General features: G+C 46.1%; 1 protein-coding gene across 6 annotated transcripts in view; it reads left to right on the top strand.

The window, feature by feature from the left end:
• LOC114050388 (homeobox protein Hox-A3-like) overlaps nt 1–6,147 on the top strand; it is a 20,209-nt gene that overhangs the window by 3,139 nt on the left and 10,923 nt on the right. For 3 of the 6 annotated variants that reach the window (XM_027872014.1, XM_027872018.1, XM_027872017.1), the window contains exon 2: nt 1,647–1,728. The gene's annotated coding sequence lies outside the window, so the exon portion shown is untranslated. Of the gene's footprint in view, nt 1–1,294; nt 1,729–4,198; nt 5,278–5,959; nt 6,022–6,147 lie in introns of those variants that run through there. The other 3 variants (XM_027872015.1, XM_027872019.1, XM_027872020.1) reach the window with 3 other exon arrangements.

The raw sequence follows: 6,147 nt of genomic DNA on the forward strand, positions 1-6,147 counted from the left end.
AGAGAGAGAGAGAGAGAGAGAGAGAGAGAGAGAGAGAGAGAGAGAGAAACAGTCATTGTAAGGAGCGAATTTCTTCCGGATTCATTCTTTAATGGGCATGATTTATGCTTGTACCAAGTTGGGGCACCCACGGTGTGCATTGAGCTTCCTCGGGTAACAAAGTAACAACAATAATCATAATAATAATCATTATCTTGGTCATCTGTCTCATAAATGGTGTGGCAAATGGAGACTTAGCAGTTCCTTTCTGGGGAGAAGTTGTGTTGAAAGTCCTGAGTAGAAGCGTTAGACAATGAGTGGTGTGTGCGGCTACTGGCTTTCCAAGATACGAACGGCATATTTAAAGGAGGAGAAAAGACTGCGGATACAGTATATTGCTATTTGTAACAGAGTATTGATTACAGGTCAAAAGAGATCACAGAGTGGATAGGGAGGGAAATAGGGCTTTGGAAATAGGGCGAAGCGAGTGGAGAAGAGGGGTAAGCGAGGGAGGGGGGAACAGCAATGCACAAGTCGAATGCTGGCTCCGTCCACTTACTGAGCAGGCTAAGCGCCTTGGGAAGGCAACTTTCACATTTCAATGTTGTTGGCCAGCCAGTGGGAGCGCCGGACACGGACTCTCAGTGGGCTGGGGTGGGGGGGGGGTGAGGGACGCACTGAAAGCTGGAAAAAAAAGAGGAACGTTGGAACTCTGAAGCCACACAATGAAAGTTTCTTCCAGAGAAGTACTCTCGAGACAGACTTCAGAACTTTCCAAGGCATGAGCTGGAAGATCCCACCACTCCCGCCCCCCCCGGCCCCCCATCAAAGTTACATGATCACAACATTGCCCTTTGCTGGCCAGGCAGAAATTCAGGGATGCAGCTTGGTTGCAAATAATGCATGCGTCTGGTTTGCTTTGCAAGCAGGGAAATGGATCCAAATAGCTCCCTCATTGGCGTCTTGCAATACTATTTTTCCAAGTGGCCGCTTTGGGTTTCCCAGTTTCCAGCAGAAGTTCTTCCAAAGTCTGAAAGGTGCAGCACAGCTGGGCCCTCTTGTCAGGCCACAATAACGTTTGGCGCAGAGATGAAGAAGGCCGGGTTTGAATAAACCAGAAGACAAAAACTCCCTCTCACAATGCTGTGCCCGGCTTGTAGACTGGAGCCCCAGTCTGAAACTTCTCCAATGACTAGGGAGGTTTCTAGTGCCTACTTGCTCAAACGCTCCCCACCCCCAAAGAAAACCCCAAGGCTAGCTTTTGTTAACAAAAGCAAATAAAGCATACTTTCATATCTCAGAATTTAGGGGCGAGAGAAGAGGGCATAGCTCAGATTGGCTGAGAGCAGAGAATTCTCTTTTCTATGCCCATCTTTCTTGCCCTTTCCCATTCCAACCCCGCCCCCAAGAAAGAAAGAAAAAAAGACGAGAATGGGTGTGGAGTTAGGAAATATAGTTATTTAATTTTTAAAAAGAATTAAATGATCGGATATGTAGGCTAGATCCTTCGGGCGATCAAAGTGGATCGGGGAAGAAACTCTGGTGACTTTGCGTTTGTGAGCTCATCATGTACCGAAGGACGCTCTTGCACTGCACGTCCCTCACTCCCCCGACTCTCCCCTTTCCTCCCAGCCACGATTCACCCACTGCTGTCTGTTTGTCTGCAGAACTGCCTGGGCACCGGAAAAGATGACTGACTGAGAGCTTGGGGCAGGAAGCCATTCCATGATATGACTCAAATCTGAAGAGGTAAGAGGGCTCCAAATGCCTAACCTCCGTGGTGTGTCCTGAAATGGTATTGGCGTGGACTTTCCATGGGGGGGAGAGCATCATTTTCCCCCTCCTTCTTGAGAGGGGAAGGGAGGAGTTCTGATCAATTTTTAACCTAGTTGGAATTTTCTGGTCAGCTTCTATTCAGCGCTCATCCCCAGCGAATGCTGGGTCTAGACAGAGAAAGAATGTCTAGGAACAGGAGCTGTATCTGCAGGGGCATTTAGATCATGGGGTGGCTAAAAATCCTAGGAGTGAATGGCGTGGTACGGTGTGGTGTGGTTAGGAAGCGCCTTGTCGGTTTCCTTCTTCCAACTAGCTTCAAACACTTGGACTCCACTTGCACTACAAGGATTTCCAACCAGTGAGGACAATGAAAACAACTGGGACTTTGTTTTGGGAGGTGGTGGTGCTGGAATTCAGTGGTGCTGGAGGTAGAAGGAGGTGGACTGTTTTCTGGGATGCTTTTTGCAAACCCTTAGGAGGGAGGTTAGGAGTTGAGAAAAATCAGAGTCATGATTCAGTTTTAAGGAAACTGGCCTCAATGCTCTTGCTTTTTCCCAGGTTTTTTTTTTTCCTTCTTAGACTCAGAAATAAGTGTCCTCACTGGCATATATGTCTTGGCCTTTTCAGCTGTGTATAAGTGATCTCTGTTCCTTGCCTGGAGTAGACAGTAAGTCGCATTGGCTAAGACCATGCAGTGGTCTTCGTTGCTATTAGGATGTTCTTTTCATATTTAAGGGAGGGGGAAAACTCTCTGGAATCCTTTCAAGTTCTTGCTGAAGTTGTTTGGGATGCAGGAAGGCAATTAGTGTGGTTTATTACCTTGTAAGAGGGTCATAAATTAAGGGCCTATGGGGGGTGTCTATTGGAGGACTGGGGTAGCCCTCAGAACCCTCTCTTTGCATGGAGCTGCTGCTGAACACGAAATGATTTCTTTGTTCTTTGGAGGATTGCCCCTTTTAAGCTATTCACAAACAGGGAGTTTCAGAAAAGTCAGTTTATCTGTGTATTTTCCAGGCCTAAATCTTTTCTGACATTTCCCCCCCCCCCATCAGTTTGTGACTTCTTTGCAATTCATGATAAGTCAGTGTCTGTGATGATATGATTGGTATTCTAAGTTTGATTTGCATCTGGTAGCAAGTGAAGCACGTTAGGCGACCTAAATGTCACTTTTATCAGCTACTCTGTGTCGTGTGCCTGCACCCAAATATACTTAGTGTATCAGTTATCAGCAGCCTTCCCATTGTAATGTTCTCATTGTATCAGGAAATAGCTTCAGGAATCTACTGTACCCTTCAGCACCCAGAAAATTTAGAGTCCAAATGCATTGCAGATGTGTTTGCAAAACCAATCCTAATGAATAATGGTGGTTCTCTCCCCCCTCTAAGGAGAACAGGAGAGCCTTCTTTACCTGGGGCTTAGGGAGAGAGAGAGAGAGAGAGAGAGAGAGAGAGAGAGAGAGAGAGAGAGGAGAGGGGAGAGGAAGAGACAGAGAGACAGAGACAGAGACAGAGAAAATTGGGAAATCAAATCATCATATTTGAATGTGAAAATCTTCTGAAAATCTTCTTTCTAAATATTAACCAAAGTCCTCCCTTATTAGTTCCCTGCCCTTTACAAAGCAGCTCTGTTTTGTTGTTGTTGTTATTTCATTTGCCTGGACCATACTTAAGTATTCCTCACTCACTCCAGTCCCAGATGGCCAAAAGAGTTTAGTTCTAGGAAAATGTAGAAGTTTGGGAGTGGGGGTTAGTTATTGTTGAAAGATGGAATATAAATTTGAGGGGGGCAGACCCTTCCCCCTGCTCAGTCTGCCCCAGGGGTAGTGCAGTGGGATGGAAGGGGACAAGGCTGAAATCTTTCCTCTCTTCTCTTCCATTGAAATTGAGTATGATACATCATCATAGTCTTTTCCTAGGAAATGAGTTGTAGTGCCCAGTGAAAAGAGATTGCTAACTTTCAGTTGGATTTTCCTTGTCAACTGAAGTCTAGGCCACTGGGAAGTAGTGAGAGCATTATCCTTTTTGCTAAAGTGTGCCCTTAGGGAAACCATTTTCCCTTCGAGTTCTACTTCCTTGAAAGTCCTTAGACATCCCCTTCTAGTTCTTACAAACTGGCCCCACTCCACTCCAAGATGTTAATTGTTAAACAGAAGTTTGGGTATTAACTTAGTGGTTAACAGAAATGAAGACCTTCTGGGGGCCTGAGTTGGGAAACCCAGCCCCTTTCACTAGCATTAAGGCATTTAGCTGAAGATGTACCTCTGACTTAGGATGGTGATTTATGATTGTAGGAGTTTCTGTTTGCTTAGGATTCTAAGGTCTGAAAGCACCCCCCCTCCCCCCTTTGGGATACACTGTAGTGGAGAACGCTTTTTGTTTTGTTTTATTAAGGCTCAGTACTCTTTCCAGGCTCATATTCCATTTCGAGGGCTTGGCAAGCCCTCAGGATTTAGGAGAATGTGGGGTGGAGAGATGAGGGTTTCACTATCTTTCCTGGGAGTGGAGTGAGCTCTTTCTTTCTTTCTTTTTTTTTTAAATCAACCTTAAATCCCAGCTGTGATCATTTTCACTTTCAGTTCACTCCTGCAGCTGGACTGAGTCGGTCTAGTTAAATCAGAATATCCCATGGAAGCACAGAAGGGCTTAGGCAAGAAAAGGAGGTTACTAGCTGAGCACACTCACTTTCACTAAAGGTAGGGGTAGGCTTCAGGGTAAGGCTCTTCTCTTTGAATGTCCAGATGACTTGTTTACCAGGCTGGTTATGCCATAATTACAGCTGTATAGATTCAGTTCCCTTCTATTCCTCTGGGGAAGAAAAGAGAAATAATATGGAGTCTGGTTACTAAAATTGGGTCCTGTTTACAGATAGGAAGGCAAAAAAAGGAGGGTGGGCAAAAGAGTACAAAAATGGAGTCCAGGGACTTACTAGCTGTTTTCCCAAAGCTAAAGGAGAAAGGGTTAAGAAGGGCATTGGCGATATTTTCCTAGTTAAACCCAGGTCACTGAGTGTTAGAGCCAGAGCAGTAGGGACCCAAGTGTCACCAGACTGGACGGATGGGATCTGGAAGCCTTAGAGCCTTGTATGGACCTCATTTGGCTATGGCAACCTCAGTTACTTTAGTTCATTTTCTTTGTTGTTGGATAAAGCGTTATGGATGTTGGAAAGGACTAAACAGTCTTAAGGGAAACCCTTTGGATATTCATGCAGATAAGGCACCAGCTTGTTTTCTAGGTTAACTCAAGGGACACAAGTGAAGGTTGGTTGTTTTTTTTTTTTCCTCTTGGACAATTAGATCATTGCCTCCCCGCCCCCCTTTGCATTTTTCATCGTTAGAAACCTATAATTTCGTGTAGCACTCAGCCTGTGCATAGGAAATGCGTAAGCCCAGGTTGAACGGGGATGGTCCCTACAGATTTTGAAAAATTCAGATCCACCGCACCGGAGTCAGGCACATCCTTCAGAGCCTGGACTCCCACAACTCCAGACGTCTCAGCTTCCAGGAGCCTCGTCTGCCTTTGTCAGGTAAATTATGGGCCCTTTCAGCCACCCGGGCTGCCGGTTGTACAGCGTGGGTGTGGAGCAAGTTCCACACAATAGCGGTAGAGTGAAGTCTGTGGGGACGCTGGTCTGGCAATCAAGTGACTCATTAAGGAGTTTCCTTATCGAAAGCAAGAGATCAGCTTTTTGATTTGTTATTGGAGCAAGTACCAGATGAGGCTCTGGCCCTGCAAAAGATGCGGGGTGGCCTTTGCTTACCAGTGGAGCAGGGGCTCTTAGAAAAGTTGAGTGGACTCCTGAATGGGGCAAATCCTTTTTTTTTTTTTTTTAAAGTAACTCTGGTTGGAGTGAGTATGTGTAAAGAAATAGAAGTGGAGGGGGGGGGAGGCTGAAGAGTGGAGTGAGACTGTCCCTGTAGGAGTACCGCTTGGCACTCCGAACTTCCTGGCTGCTTTTGGCCAAGGCTGTCTTCCTTCCTTCCTTCCTTCCTTCCTTCCTTCCTTCCTTCCTTCCTTCCTTCCTTCCTTCCTTCCTTCCTTCTTTCTTTCTCTTTCTTTCTTTCTTTCTTTCTTTCTTTCTTTCTTTCTTTCTTTCTTTTGTCTGTCTGTCTGTTTCTCTCTCCTTCCCCCCCACCCCAGGGTTCTATTCTGCTTGAAAACCTAGTTCTTTAAATGATTCACTATTTCAAATAAAAGGATTTAAGTTGACGCGTGACCACGTGAGCACATAATGCAGAGCATTATTGTGGCATTTGGAGCGGACACCGAGGTGGGCTTCGTCTGTGATTACGTGATCCCAGATTCTGTTTAGAACGAGAGCTTTCTTCTCTCCCCCCCTCCCTGTCCTACCCCCCCCCCCCCCCCTCCTCCCCCCCCCCCCCCCCTCCCCCCCCCC

Source organism: Vombatus ursinus, unplaced genomic scaffold (genome assembly GCF_900497805.2).
Source record: "Vombatus ursinus unplaced genomic scaffold, bare-nosed wombat genome assembly UNPS02014799.1, whole genome shotgun sequence".
Classification (NCBI taxonomy): domain Eukaryota; kingdom Metazoa; phylum Chordata; class Mammalia; order Diprotodontia; family Vombatidae; genus Vombatus; species Vombatus ursinus.